This window comes from Crocodylus porosus, unplaced genomic scaffold (genome assembly GCF_001723895.1).
Source record: "Crocodylus porosus isolate Cpor-Errol unplaced genomic scaffold, CroPor_comp1, whole genome shotgun sequence".
Taxonomy (NCBI): Eukaryota; Metazoa; Chordata; order Crocodylia; family Crocodylidae; genus Crocodylus; species Crocodylus porosus.
The window spans coordinates 28,809,486-28,825,757 of NW_017728918.1; positions in this window are offsets into that span (position 1 = coordinate 28,809,486).

Sequence of the window (16,272 nt, forward strand, 5' to 3'; positions counted from 1 at the left end):
GGTGGTGCTCTCCCCTACCCTGGGGGTCTTCAAAAGAAGGTTAGATAGGCATCTAGCTGGGGTCATCTGAACCCAGCACTCTTTCCTGCCTATGCAGGGGTTGGACTCGATGATCTATTGAGGTCCCTTCCGACCCTAACATCTATGAATCTATGAATCTATGAATGTCTGTACTTAGCCCAGGTCACTGATCACAGGAAGTCAGGCATGGTGTAGCGAAACACAGCAGAGGAAGCTGCTGAGAGAACTTCTTAGGGGTAGCAGACATAATTAGCAGAAAAGCTGGTTACTGAGAAATCAAGACCTATCAAAAGGTAAGAGGGTTAGTCTCACCTATTGCGTGTGGAAAAAAATCAGGATTGCTCCCTCCCCCTATCATTTCCTCCCCCTTTCCTTATCCTTTGTATTTAAATTACCATATTCCTTTCTATTTAGTACCCCTGCTCTTTCTAAGTCCATTCATTGCATCTGTCATTATGCCTTTCTGAACCAGTTACTCATTAAGGCACCCCTCTGTCCTGCCTTCTAAGAACCAAGGACTAAACATTGGTGTCAGGTTTATGGCACATTAGATTTTACCCAACTCCTAAATTCCTATGATTAGAGACGTAACAAAGAATGTCTTGCATTTTTAAGTGTTGCAGTGTCTACATGGCCCTGGCAGTCAACGTTTCCAATGACATCTGCACACTTTTAGTTAAGTCATAAATTCATAATAGTGTTATCTGTGAGTCCTGTGTTGATAGACATAGTGCTAAGGACAATTGTGGATAAGTGGAAGTTCCTGTGTGATGGATGACTTCCTGGCTTCAGGCAGTATTTTGTCAGTTTGTCATGCCATTCTTTGCATGTCATCTCTTCCCTGTTTCCTATGGCTTCTCTTCTCTCTGTTTCCTATTTCTATTTGTCTCTTTTTTCACTACAAGAGCAGTAAACTATACAATGAGTTGTAAAATATTATTTTAAGATATGAACAAAAGGCCTTTATAATGCACTTCACTTCATAATTTTGTTTGTTCCATTATAATTGCTATTTGTACAGCACACAACAAAAGGATTTTTTTTTTTAAATCAGAAAGCAAGAACCGGTTCCGTATATATGACAGCATTTGTATGGAATGATTTTTTTATGATCCTTTCCCATTTGTGATGAATCTTTTTCCTGCCACACCCCCATATGTTAATTCTGCTGCTGTCTTACATTTTGATGATGATAAGAAATGTGCTGTAAAAAATGAAAGTGCAGCTGGCACTCTTCTTTTAACCTCAAAGGAGAAATAAATTAATGGGAGTTTGTTCCATTGCTTGGTGAGGAAAAGTTTAGGTCCAGCTGGTACATAGAGCAAGCAAAGCATTGTGAGATCAATCTATGTGGGATTTGAATGAGCATTGCTGACCCTGACTACTGGTCCTCTGTGATTGCATTGTTCTCTAATATAATTATCTAGCTTGCAGTCAGCCCAAAGGAATGAGAAAAATACAGTGCACACCTGGAAAACACTGGCTTGCCAATATATCCATATGGATGCTATCTTCACTTTGATCTACATACTAGGAACAGGAGCTATTTATTTTTGTTCAGAAGAAAATGTGTAGGTTCAGTAAAGGTCCCTGGCACCCGGAAACACCACAGCATGGCAGACCTATTACAGATGATTTCATTACATTACAATGAGAAGACAGACAAAATTAAAATTTTCTCTGCTGTTTTGCTAATAAACCTGACATACCATACTGCATTTCTCTGCTAATGTCCTTTCCAGCATAAAACACCATCTTAAATACAGCATCTAATATTGAGATAGATAGGAGATATCTCCTCAGAGATAGGAGATCTTGTACCTGACCAGAAAAGTATTTCATTCTTTCCTTAAATTCCAGTCCTGCAAAGCACATCGTAGTGGAGTATAACAAGAGCATAATTCCATTACATGGTAGTATCAAATCCTGCCTTTTTGTACTATTTAACTCATATTCTGTCATAGGTTTTGCTCTCCCCTACCATATTGTTGAATCATGCACTGTCTCCATGTGTGCAACTATGACTGTGTAGTATATTAGTCTAATGCACCATTTTCTAGTACTTGTAGATACAGGTATGAGAAATAGGAGCATTAAACTAATGTACCAAAGCACATGTGTAGACACTGACTGGGAGCAAATTGCTCCTTGTGATAGGTGTCCATCCCCGGCCTGTCTAATGTAGGCCTGACCCTCTGCCTGTGGTCTACCCACCCACCTTTCTTTCCTGCCACACCTTGATGAAACAATAATTATGATGCTACTCAGGCAGGAGGCTGCCCATTTACTACCTTGACACTAAGTGTCACTATCCGCCACTCCAAACCTTCCCTACACAGTGGCCCACACCTTGCAGATGGTATATAGATGTTGACCTACACACCCCTGGCACTGGAGTCTGCTCGCCTCCTGGCGCTGTGTCCCTTTGGTGCTGGGGCTCTGTACATTAGTATGCCCCAATGAGGCTTCCTCCTCTCTAATATCCTTAGCCCAATCCACCAGAAAAAACAACAACATAAATATGAGTCCCTGGGCTATAAGATGATACGAGTCCTACAAGCCACACTCTAGCTCTTTAAAACCCCAAACTGCTCCTCAAGTATTGAGTGCCTCCCAGCTCTGGGTACTTTGTAAACTCTTGGAGCCTCATTAGCCATAGCAATAGTCCGGCCACAGCATTCCTGGGTAGTTCTGCCGTGCAGCTCCCTTCCCCTGGCAGCTTGCCAGAGACCTTCCCCCATCACCAGCCTTGGCCCTGGGGTTTATATGGGCCCAGAGCCCTACCTCCTTCCTGCCAGCTGACCAGCCTGGGTGGTTGGGCTTTTAACCCCTACCTTCCTGACACCCTTCCCTCAGCGTGCCTATAGGCTCTAGTCTTAAAGGGGCAGCCCTGCCTTCTAGTAACAGGGCTAGGGTTCCCTGTTACACTCCTGGTCAGCCTAGGCAGAATGGGGCTACAGGAGGCCCCAATTCACCCATGCCCTGCCCCATCCAGTGCAGGCTGGGCAAACCCAAGCCCAGAGCTCCCTTCCCTTCCTTTTCCCTTCCTTCAGAGAGCACCGTGGGTGAGGGTGGGCTATATCAGCTCAGCCCTGATCAGCAGGGATCCGTGTTTTCAATTTCCCATGCAAAAAACAGAGAAAACCATGGATTTCCCAACTTTATCGGAGAAAAAACAGATTTTCCTTTTTGGCAGATACCCACAGATTTCCCACTTTTGCAAAGAGGCTTGTTCCCCGCCCAGCTCTGTGAGCACAGAGCTGGGGGCTGGAACAGGCTCCCCTGCCCCCATCAGCAGGGAGGCGGGGCTGGTGCTGGGAGACCCTTATCTCTCAGCAGCAGCTCTGTGACCACAAGGCCAGTGCTAGGAGACCCTTACTTCCCTGGGAGATAAGGATCTCCCAACCTCTACTCCCCAGTTGTAATCTCAGAGCTGGGGACTTGGAGATCCCTGCTGCCCAGGCAGGGAGGCATAGTCCTCACCCAGGCTTCTGTGGTGGAGCCCACCTCAGCAGCAGGAAGCTCCCAGGGGCAAGGAGATACTTCTGCCCCCTGGTGCACAGCTGACCAGGAGCAGATTTTGCTCCCAGTCAGGCATCTACACAAGTGATACTGTGCCATTACTAATTCTGAGTAAACTTGCTACTTGCATTTGGTTACTTCGCAGTAAACTATGCTAATAAGCTGTTAAGTGCCTTATGTAGACTTGCCCACTGAGGGGCAAGCATGAATCTTAAAGTTAACAAAAAATACCTTAAAGAGTTCGAAATTGCCAAAAATGTGTTAATGCTGACATTATAAATGTTTAGTTTGAATGATTTTTTTCTCCCTGTCCAGTAATAAAATACCATCCTGGCCTATCAAACTGTTCAGAAATAGATAAATACTAATAATATGCAATTCTTGTGGAAAGACATCTTATAAAAAAAAGATTTGTTACACATTTTAGAATAAAAAGCCATCAAAGCACTCATCAGTCATCATGATGTTTGAACTTAGCACATCATTTTACATTTAAAATGATTAATTGCTCTAAAACTAAAGATCATCCAGAAACAATAGAACAAAGGGTAGTATAGACTACTTACAAATATTCTAAGTGAAGACATATGGCTTTTTACCTCAATGCTTTGTGCTTATGTTGGAAATCAGACCCTAACTCAGAGATGTGGCATCTTGGAAAAGGAAAGGGAATGGGGGAATATTTACATAAAATGGTACTGATTTAAACTGCTAAAAATGCATGTGTTCAGATATATGGGTTTGATCTGGAAATATTAAAATCTGAGCCTTCAAACAGAAAAATGGTAAAAGAATACCTGATGAATGTAAACAATAATAAATAGATGAGTAGTTGAGACAGCTCTGTAAATTTGGAGGGAGATTAGTCATATTTGCTGTACAGAAAACGCAGCTCACCAGTTCTAATTAAAGTTAAGAATAGCCATTCATTGTTTGAACCATTAAACCACTACTCTCCCTTGATTTATATTAAGAGAGCAAACACATCTTGTGTTTCATTGCTACATGTGTGTCAACTTCACTGTATCAGCTCTCACAATATATAGTATTTTTCTTAGACCCTTAGCTGCTAAAGTCAAGAATTTGCATGAAAATATCAGTTTTCATTTAAAAAGAAGCCTTTTCATGTGTGCACAGAAAAAGCATAAAAAAAGGAAGAAGACTAATTGCTCAGAAACCAGAAGGCAAATACCTCACCCTTTATTACATTTTTAAAAGAAATATTCTATTTAATGCTATTTCAGTCAATGTCATGATTTTAGGGGCCTTATGTTTGGGTCTGGGGATTCTCCAGGTCTCATGCTGCCCTGTGCCAACCCCTGATATAGAATATACTGAGGCAGTAGCTTATGTTATAGTGTGACTCAAGACAGTTTTTACAGAAATTGAGAACAGCTTAGAAAATAATCATCAGTAAAATCCAGGCAAGACTTGTGACCAAAGAATTTATACCCCTGAAGGATACACTTGAGGCCAGATCCTATTCTGTGCACCAGGCATGTAAGAGTGGAAACAGATGTCACCTGATGTTCCATTTCTGCTGCCATAAAAAATATGGAGTCACAAATGGCAAGCAAACTGATGCTCCTACCCTTTGTCATGCTACACCAGTGACTGGATGCTATGGATGTCTATATGCTTTGTGGTGGGAGAGTGTGGGCAGCCCAAACCTACCCAAAGTCTCCAGACACATTGGGCAGGTGCTCTGGGTGCTTGAGGGGCCTGTCCTGTGCACCCCAGGAATTCCTGCACAGGATTGAGTCCTTCAAACCCCGTGAGCACCTTCCCAGCTTTCCAACTTACAGAGAGGAATCGCAAGATTCCCTGGGGTGCATCTTTGTAAGTCAGGAAAGTTGGGGCTTCCTGTTTATGGAGACCTGCCCTGGGATCTCCAGGGGCATGTCTCCATAAATGGGGAAAGCCCACACAGGTCCTAGCATGGAGTCATGGGACCTGGAGAATCCGCAGTGCCCTGTGCTTTCATGTCAAGACTTCATGTCATGTCAGGAGGAAAAGGATGTTGACTTGCTGCTTTTACCTGTGGCAGGTTAGGGTGTTATGTCTTGTGTTGTGTCAGGGTGGATGGTAGTTTTACTAAGACATTAGATTATGGATTTGTACAGGATAGTTTGGACACGGATACTCAGGCAGGGGGTTGGACTAGATGACCTAGTCCCTTCCAGCCCTACTTCTCTATGATTTCTCTATAATTTCAATGTGTTATTTGAGGTAATTTAGTCCATAATTTGCCAATTATAATTTTTCCTTGCTCCTCAAGTTTTTTACTTAATTTTATCCCCTCATGCCTGGGGATGTTATCCCCACAGACATCCTCAAAATTATCACATTGTGCATCAAATCCCTCCTAAAGGGGTCCCTCCTAAGTTGCTGTGATACCTGTAAAAAACTTGACAGTGGTTACGTCACTGATGTGATAAGATGACACCTCTTTTGCTGACTAATAATGGCTTGTTGTTTCCTTATACTCCCCCTATATCCATCAGCTAACTTTCACTTTACACTATGACAACCTGGCTATAATGAAAATGAGTCTCTTCCACCTCTGAAACTGTGAGTCCAAGAGATTACTTAGCATTATTTGGAACAGGTGCCACTTCCCTATTGCTGTCTACCTTGGACTGGCACAAGACAGCCCACTCTCCTTCAGGATTCATGCATAGGAGAAAAAGATAAAACAGCCTTGAAGAGAATACTGAGGAAGCTCATGAACTCAAAGTGGGGAGCCAACTGAGCAACACTAAAAGCTACTACATTATCACTTTGATTGTGATAGCCAAGTATGCAGGTCTGGCATGGTCTGTTTACACTCTCAGGACTGGTTATGCAATTTATGAGCAAGAAAGGCTAGCAAGATGAGGGCATACAAGAGGAGCCCCCGTGAAGTCCAGCTGGGAGTTGTTTGGACAAAGGTCATCTCCAGCCCCAAGGCACCCTGCACCAGGGTCACTTCTCCCTCTTCCCCCCCCTGCAACTTCGCAACAGATACAAACCCCTCACAACATCAGCAGAGCTAGCAGAGTCACTAGCTCCAGCACTTGAGGAAGGAAGGCAACCAGCAACCACACCTAAGAAGAGATGCAGAGTGATCATTATGGGAAACTCCCTCTTGAGAGGGAGAGAGGGTACAATCTACTACCCAATCCCTAAGCCTGTGAGGTTTGCTGCCTCCCAGGGGCCCATATCCAGGATGTAGCTGAGAGGGTCCTGAAACTTATCTGGCCCTCTGACCACTACTTCATGCTCCTCATCCAAAAATGATACAAATGGCATGGCTTAGAGCACTCCTGGCTGGGTCATGAGTGACTACAGAGCTCTGGAGGCTGGGCTTAGAGGGTTGGGTGCTCAAGTGGTTTTCTTCTCAGTCCTCCTGGTTACAGGTCATGGGCAAGGGAGAAAGAGATATATTGAAGATGTAAGATGTTGGTGCCATGATGAAGGCTTCAGGTTCCTCAATAAGAGTCTGCACCTCAGGGAGAGAGGCAGTGGTCTGCTGGGAAGAGTTGGCCTCCACTTCACCTCAATGGGAAAGAAGCTTTTTTCAACTAGATTGCTGGACACAGTTTTAAACTAAGATCACTGCAGGATGGGCAGACAACCATTGAAACAAGCCCAGGAAGAGACAAGCACATAATCAGCAGGTCAGGAAATGCAGTCAAACTTACTCCTATCCCAGCCCATAGGCGGTACAAAGAAGCCTAGGGCTTCTAATGGCAGGCTCAGCTGCCTGTACACTATTGCCAGGAGCATGAAAAATAAACAGAAGGAACTGGCCCTCCTGCTAAGCAATAACTACTATGATCTTGTAGGGATAATGAAGACCTGGTGGGACTCCACCTATGACTGGACCACAGCTATAGATGGCAATACCTTATACAGGAGGGATCATGCTGGAAGGAAGGATGGGGATGTAGCTCTCTACATCAAAAAGCAGTACACTTTCCTACTAGCTGACTTTGGCATCCAAGGAGGGTGACTTAAAACCCTCTGGGTTAAAATACGGGGAGAATGTGGTAAAGGGGATATTACTGTAAGTGTCTATTACAGACCTTCTAGCCAGGAGGAAGAGCTTGACCATGAATTCTCTAGGGAACTAACAGAGGCTGCATGCTCTCGGTGCATGGTTGTCATGGGTCATTTCAACCACCCTGACATCTCATGAGAGGAGCATTCAGCCAAATCTGATCAGTCATGGACCTTCCTCACCTTCATTGACAAGCTTGATCTGACTCAGGAAGCCCATGGGCCAATGTGAGGCAAGGCACTGCTAGATCTGTTTTTGACCAAAGGAAATGATCTAGTGAGTGACTTAAGGATTGAAGGGAAGCTCAGTGAAAGTGATCACAACTTGATCACTTTCCTTATCCATCACAACGCTGGCAAATCAGTCAGTAATGAACAATCCTCGACTTTAGGAAAGCTGACTTTCACAAGCTCAGGAGATTGGTTGTCAAGGACCTGAATGATCATGAACTGACAGGGAAGGGAGTCTGAGATGAATGGTTGCTCCTTAAGGACATGATCATAAAAGCACAAGGGGAGTACGTTCTGGCCGGCAGGAAAGGTAGCAAAAGGGCTGAGAAACCCCCTTGGCTAAATAAGCAACTCATGGACCTTCCTTAATCTTAAAAGAGAAGCCTATAAGGTTTGGAAGATGGGAAATAACTCTAAAGAGGATTATGCATTACTGGCTCGTACCTGTAGGGAGTGGACCAGAAAAGCCAGGGCCTAAACCGAGCTCAAGTTGGCTACAGGAATCAAGGACAATAAAAAGTCCTTCTTCAGATATGTAGGAAGTTGAAAGGAAAATAAGAGCACCATTGGACCCCTGCTGAATCAAATGGGGCAGCTGACAACTGATACCCAGGAAAAAGCTAATCTTCTCAATGATTACTTTGCATCAGTTTTTCACAAGCCCAAGGGGCTCATCCTGCCTGATAGATACAGGACTAAGAGGGTACAGGTGACCATATGTCTACATTTGGTCAAGACCTTGTGAGGGAACACCTTGAGAGGCTGGGCATCCATAAGAAAGCAGGCCCTGATGGAATGCACCCAAGAGTGCTAAAAGAGTTGGCCACCATCATAGCTTGACCATTGGCACAGATATTTGAGAACTCATGGCACTTGGGAGAAGTTCCTGAAGACTGGAAAACAGCCAATATACTGGTGCCTATATTCAAGAAAGGAAAGAAGGAATATCCAGGGAACTACAGGCCAATCAGCTTGACCTCAATCCCTGAGATGATCTTGGAAAAAATTATCAAATAATTCATCAACAACAGGCTGACAGAAGGTACCATTCTGAGAGACAGCCAACACGGCTTCATTATGGGTAGGTCATGCCTGACCATCCTCATCTTCTTCTATGACCAGGTGACACATCACCTGGACAGGAGGGGAGAGGTTGATGTCATTTACTTGGATTTTAAAAAAGCCTTTGACTTGGTCTCCCATGATGTCCTCATGGCAAAATTGGGAAACTGCAGCCTCAACAACCTTATGGTCCAATGGCTGGGGAATTGGCTTTGTGGCTGGACCCAGAGAGTGATAGTCAATGGAACCAAGTCAGCATGATGTATGGTGACCAGTGGCATCAGGTTCTCAGGGTTCAATACTGGGACCAGTACTCTTTAATATATTAATTAACGAGCTATATTCAGGTGTCAGAAGTGGACTGGCTAAGTTTGCAGATGACACCAAACTATGGGGAAGCACAGTTACACTGGAGAATAGGCTGGGGGTTCAGCTTGACCTGGATAGGCTTGTAAGGTACTTCACCTCGGGAGAAAGAACCCACCTCATACCTATAGGCTCAGCAGCGCTTCAAACACTAGAACGAGGTCCGAAAGAGACTTGGGGTTTACAACTGACCACAAGATAAATATAAGCCACCAATGGTTCAGCTGGCAAAATAAATAAAACAGTGGCTTGCATCTATCTCAAACAAGACCCAAGCTGTCATTCTCCTGCTTTATTCAGCCTTGGTGAGGCCGCAGATAGAATACTGCATCCAATTCTGGGCTCCACACTTTAAAATGGACATGTAGAAGCTCAAGAGAGTCCAGAGGAGAGCCACACACATGACCAGAGGTCAAGAGAGCAGACTTTATGAGGAGAGGCTGAGAGGCATGGGACTCTTCAGCTTAGCTCAAGGGGGACTTGGTGGCAGCTTATAAGTATATCAGAGGTGTACAACAGGATCTGGGAGAACATTTGTTCACCAGGCCTCTCCTAAGGAAAACAAGGTTCAACAGTCACAAACTGCTGGAAGACTGTTTTAGACTGAACTTCTTTACCATCTGAGCCTCCAGAGTCTGGAATAGACTCCCCATCCAGAAGTGATGCAAGTACATGCTCTGGACAAGTTCAAGATGCATTTGCATGATTACCTTGCTGGGGTCATCTGACCCCAGCTGATTTTCTGCCCTTTGGGAAGGGGGCTGGACCAGATGATCTCACAGTGTCCCTTCCAGCTCTAATGTCTATGAAATCTATGAAACATAAATGCACCTTTCCCTCATTAGCTGTATCTTCTACCAATGTAAGTAATATGCTGTTTATTTTTCTCTTCATTCCATTAAAAAATAGAAACGGGCTCTGTTGCACCACACTGGACATCTCCCTCTTCAATTTTTATATGAACTGTTTTATATGAACTGTATGTTGGTATTGCACCATCTATACCTCTCTCAAGAAGGTTCAAACCCATCCTACTGTAACTACTTCCCCTCCCAATGCGCATCAAACACATTTTTTATTTGTTTAATATAATGATTTGTTGACAAGTAGCCTGTCTTCATATGACCGTACGGATACTCCTGATCTTGTTTCTTTTAACGCCTGGAATTGAGATAGGAAATCCGAAATTTCTGCTAAGTGGCAACTTAGTGGCATGAATAACTAATGAGGATAATAACAATAGTTAGGATTATAGTTCTAATGACACTACTCCAACAGTATATAGATTTTTTATTACAGAAAAAAGCAGCATGAAACATTTCAGAAGCAACAATAGAATGAGATAAAACTTGATACTTGGTAGTTATTGATACTTGGTAGTTAAGGGGACTTGGAGTCTTGTATTCTGCACTACATGTTCAGTGACAAGCAAGACAATAACCCCCCAACTAACTAGACAAGAACTGTGGGAGATCTGTAAGGTAATATATATAGGTCGATGCTCTCTTCATGATACCTGGCGGCATAGGAGCTTGGGTTTTGGTTCTGGAGGTGCCTTCACCTCAAAATACACTGCAGCAAAGAAACTAGCAGCAAATACACACATTTATATTTCTCACACGTTTTTACAGGAGTGTTTGTTTTACCAAAAACAACTGCTGAATGTAACAGAAGTCAGAGAGAGGGTTGAGTCAGCTGCAAGCATGCAGCATTATTTATGACTGTGGGGAGAACTGTGTTTCCTTCCTGCTACTAAATTACCTTACTGCAGTGTATTAACTTCTAAGCTGTTCCAAGCCATTGTGTTGATCCTTATGTACTTTGCTCCTTTTTGTATATATTCCAGCATTCATGGCCGGATACAGAATGTGCTTGGTATTTATCTGGCTCATTGCCAGTGCCAAGGTCTGGAATTTTCTTGCAGGTCTGTTGTCTTGACTAATCTTTTCTAAAGCTTTCTTTTTCTGGCTTCAGAATTGGAAGCATAATTGCTACATGCATTATTTTCAATGTTTCTTGTTCTTACTGAAGTAGGGATCAGCTGTTAAGTCTTAGCTACCTTATGACTTAGTAGGTAAATCACCACAATGTACCATGGCCAGCTGTATCTCTCCAAAGATCTTTTACTGAGTTCTATCAGGTCTGCAGCATATACATCCTGAATAAGGACCTGAGGAAGAATGCCTTACATTCAAAAACTTGTTTAACTCTGTCCCAATTGTGCAGTGGGTCCCAGCTGTGCAACTGGACCCCGAAGAAATCCATGTCTCTTGTTTAATTCCTGGACCATCACATCCCTCTATATTTTCAGACGTGCCACATCATGGTTTCTTAAATGGAGGATGGCTCTGTAGTCATTGAGTAAGTTCAGGGCTAAATAACTGTAGAGCTGAGGGAGTGGTAATCAGATCTGTAGTGATACAAGTTATAATTTAGAGATGTGCCCTAACTAAGGGCTCTGAGGAAGTTGGTAATTGGGAAATGGTCCCGCAGTTAAGTAGCTAGCTGGAGTAGGACTGACTAACAATTAAGTGGTCAGGGACTGTAGGTCCCCCATTACACACTGCATAGGCTGCACACCCCAATGGGCTGTATACATGCAGGGCTTCCGCCACACCACGTGAAACAACCCCCCCCCCACTGCACTGCACTGCACTGCACGGGCCTTTACTGTGCTGTGAAGCCCCACCCAACAGTCCCCACCCCAGCCCCACTGAGTGGATGTGATACAACATGTACAGTTTTCCCTTCCCTCCCATCAAGCCTTGGGCAACTCCTACTGTGCCACACTGGCAACTCCATGCCATGCAGAGTCCCCATTGGAACTGGGACACCTCCTTCAGCCCCACAGGCTGCACTGCTCCAGCCTACCCCTAGAGGTGGTGGCAAGTAATGGAAACTGGCAGGGAGAGGTGGAGCCCAGGGACCTGGGTAGCAGTAGGAGAGCAAAGTATGAAACAATACCTGGACTGGGAGCCTGGGACACCTTGGGGGCCACACATGACCTGCCGTTTGGATAGCTCTGAGTTAGCAAGAGACAAAGGGTGTGTGTCTACAAGTCCATTTTTGCAGGTATGATGCAGGTATCAGATGATTGCCTACTGTTCCACAAATAAAGCTTGTTGTTTAGGTTTTTTTATTCATGGATGCCTGTGTTTACTAATCTTAATGATCACTACAGGATGTAGATTAAGTTTATACTCCACGTCAGGGTGTAGATTTGAAGTGTTGTCAGACCTAAGCTTGGGTGTAAGCAGCAATGAAGTCTCATGAACTTAGAGTATTATGCCACCAAATGATATGAATGCCACATGGTTTTCTTGATCATGTAAGGTGTTATCTGTCTTGAAAAGTGAAACTCCCATGGAATAAGCTCCCATGAAATAGGAAGGAAGTGATTCCCTTCTTTCTTTGTATTCAGCTCAGAAATAAAAGCAGAATGGCTGTTCCAGTCCTCAGGATTTAGATCTGAATACTCCTGAAATTTAAAGGGCTTTAGATGGCCCAGCCCCCAAGGACAGACTCCAAAGTAAGTTGGCCACTAGCAAATGTCAACTTGGATGGCCCCAGCCACCACAGCAGTTGGTTGATTTTTTTTCTATTCTTTTTCTCAGGGTATAGGGTATTCAGACAGATAGAAAACCCTTCTGATTTGTTTTTGGCTTCCTGGGTGAAATTCTGATACCTTGGAATCTGATAATTTAGAATCATAATATTTGGCACTTGCTTCTAGTTTTCTCATCAGAGATCAAACAGTAGTTTATCAAGGTGGGTAAGATGTCTCTCTATAAGATTTCTGTAGGAGGTTACTAGAAGTATGCTTAGCAAACCCAATAAATCTATATTATTTGTCTGTACCCAAATCATGGCCATGGATGGCAGATTGCTACAATACTGGCAAACTTGATCCTCACAACAGGCCATTCTAAAATTATCAGCAATGGACATAAACACCCATAAAGCAGACTTATCATGTTCTTCCTCCAGGTTCAACTGGATAAGCAAGGGGAAAAGTTAAAACATTGCTGCAAACTAAAGCATAATGTTAAAATAATCTAAAGAGACATTCTGAGAATGTTGTGTTACTTATTTTAAACTATTGTACATGTAGGAACAGGTTTCAAAGTATTTTGGTACATTTTCAACACCCAGGAGCATCCCTGGCCAACTACAATTATAAGCCCACATCCCAAAAACATGAAGTGTGATGTGAGGACAATAAAAAAGCCTTCTCTCTCATTATGGTAAATTCTTGGGCTACTAAAATTAGCACCACAATGCAGAGGTTTAGAATTTCAGTTTTGTCGTTCATTTCCTGGCCTTCATTCCCTGGCCCAGAAGCTTCTTTCTCAATTTTTGTAGGGAGGGAATTTGTCACCTGTACAGGTTTCAAGGGCAACCATGTGGGAGAAAATGGAAACAGGAACCTCTCAGAGTAATAAAGCTGAAGGTATCTCCAAGAGGAAAAATTAAAATTATTCTAAACAATTTTTATTTGTACTTTGTTATGGTTAGATTTGCAACTGGGTTGGAAGTCTGTACAACTATCTACAGGTGACTAGACACAAACCGGGCACAGCTGCACAAGATACTTAACTGCACAGTAGTTTACTGTTTAGTAAAAGTGCATATCTACGTGTGCACATGCTTACTACGCAGTAAAAATATCTAATTGCGAGTAAATTTGCTACCTGCAAATTAGTGACTGGACAGTTACGTACATGTAGACACAATCCAGGAGCAAATTTGCTCTCAGGTCAGCCCTACCACTAGGGGGCCAGTGTCAGTCTAGCCCCAGGGTTCCTCTGTGGCAGCCTCTGCTTAGGCCCTTAGAAGCCTGCAGGTATTTTGAGCCCTGGGGCACACCAGCAGGCAGTCTGAGGCCACTCCAATCCCTGAGTCCCCCTAGGCAGGCTACAGGCTAGCCTCACCAGCCTGTCTGTACCCCAGCACTGTTGCCTGGTACCACGTGCCTGCCAGGCCTTTGCCATCCAGGCCTGCAGGCTGCTGCAGCCTCCTATCAGGTCTGGGAGCCCTCAGGCCCACCTGCTCCACCTGCCCACAGCCCACCCCCAACATCCTGCCTGGAGCTTTCAGGTACTGCAGGGCATTACCTGTGCTGCTCAGCAGCCAATCCCATGCCGTGCCCCAGCACTGGGCACTGCAGGAAGATGCCCAGGCCTGGCAGCATAGGGACAGCTGCATGGAGGCCCAGAAAGCTGGTGCAGGATCCCTGAAGGCATCCTCCTCGCCCATGCCTGTACTCACACCTGTGCCTGCCATCCAGGGTCCCAACTGGTTGGAAGAGGAGACTGGTGACCTTCTAGCACTGTGGGGCAAGGCAGAGGCAGAGCGCCAGTTCATGTGGGGGGGGTGTTCCAATGCCCATGTCTATAAGAGGCTGTCAGGGATGCAGGAGTGCAGGCGCAACTGGTTGGCATGGCAATGCTACATAAAAGCACAGTGGGTCACCGTGCTTTTATACTTGTAGGCACAGTGGGTCACCGTGACCAACCATGACTGTTGGTCCGGGAATGCCAGCAAGTCTGTGCCCTTTCTGTGGCAACTGATAGCGATCCTTGTGCCCCAGTAGCCAGGCTGCAGCCATACTGTTTATAGTAGTACAGGTGGCCTGCCTGAGCCCCTGCCCTGGTCTGGTGACCCTTTACTGAGGGAGGGCTCCTTAGGCATCCAGCAGCCCATTCTGCCAACCTCCCCATCTGCAGTCTCCACCAGCAGCTTGGGGAGCCTGGGCTAGTGCCTGCCTTGATAGGTCTGCAGCCCCAGGGCCAGACATGAGGCATGGCTTGCCATGACACCGCCGGCCACCAGCAGTGCCAGTCCTCTCCAAGGGGGACCCCCAGCCAGGCACCTGCACACTATGACGTGCCATCTGAGGACACCACCCAGAGCTGCACGCCACTGCCACCAGCCAAGGCACGGACCTAAGCAGAGCAGAGTCTCCGGCCATGCCAGCCCCGGCCATAAGGTAAGCCCTTCAATAGTAGGGAAGGCCCTCCCTGCCCCTCCCCATCCAGCTGGGCTGCACTCCCTTGGCCCCAGGTTCCCCCACCACAGCATGCAAAGAAGCAGAAGACAGTGCAGAACTTTATTGAGCAAGCCATGCCCCTGCAGCTACATGAGCACAGACCTTTCACAACACAAGGAACGTGCCAATGTCAGCAGCAATGTGCTTTTCAGCTGTGGGGAACAGGGACCTGTACTGCAGCCACAGGTAGCTTTCCAGGTGGTAGCAGAGGTTGCAGGGCAGCCCAGACTTGCCCCCTGCACCATCAAAGCTCAGGATCCTGTGCCAGGTTTGCAGGTGTGTCTGGGGCACCGTGGTGATCAGCAGTAGGGTGTAGTGGGCCAGGCATCTATCAGTCCATGCAAACAGCTCCTTGTACAGTGCCCAAGACACATGAAGAAGGGGCACACTTGGGGTGCAGTGCTGGCATGGGGCAGGGGACCCTGGGGTGCCTTTCTGGAGAGGCCCCTTGCATGGAGGGTGAGAGCATGGACAGCTTCTCATCCCAGTCATCCAGGAGCCCTATGCCCACCAAGCCTGTGTGCTGTGGGCTGGGCAGTAGCACAGGAAAGTGGCTGGCCTGCAGGAGGAGAGGGGAAAGTGGGGTCTGGAACCATGGTAGCAGGTGCCGCCAGGAGCCTGTCCTGTCCTGCCCTGGGAATGGGGCGGGGGAGGCAGGCTGCCTGTGACCAACACCCAGTAGCCTGCTGGACCTTGGGGAGTGTGCAGGGATGGGGGGTGGCTCAGCTGGCACCCCCTTAAGCCCAGGGATGTCTAGCTGACTTACTATGGTCCCTGGGCACCCATGCATGCCTGACCCCCAATCTGAGGCTGGACAGTACATGACGCCTGGTACAGAGCAGGCTGAGGGGAATCCGTGAGGCAGAGGAGGAAATTGATAGGTATTTTCTTTCTCTGCAAGGTGGTACGACAGAGGAGAGGGCAGCCCGGGATGAGCCCTCCACTGCTGAGTGGCAGACGGTCTCCCGCGCCAGGGCTAT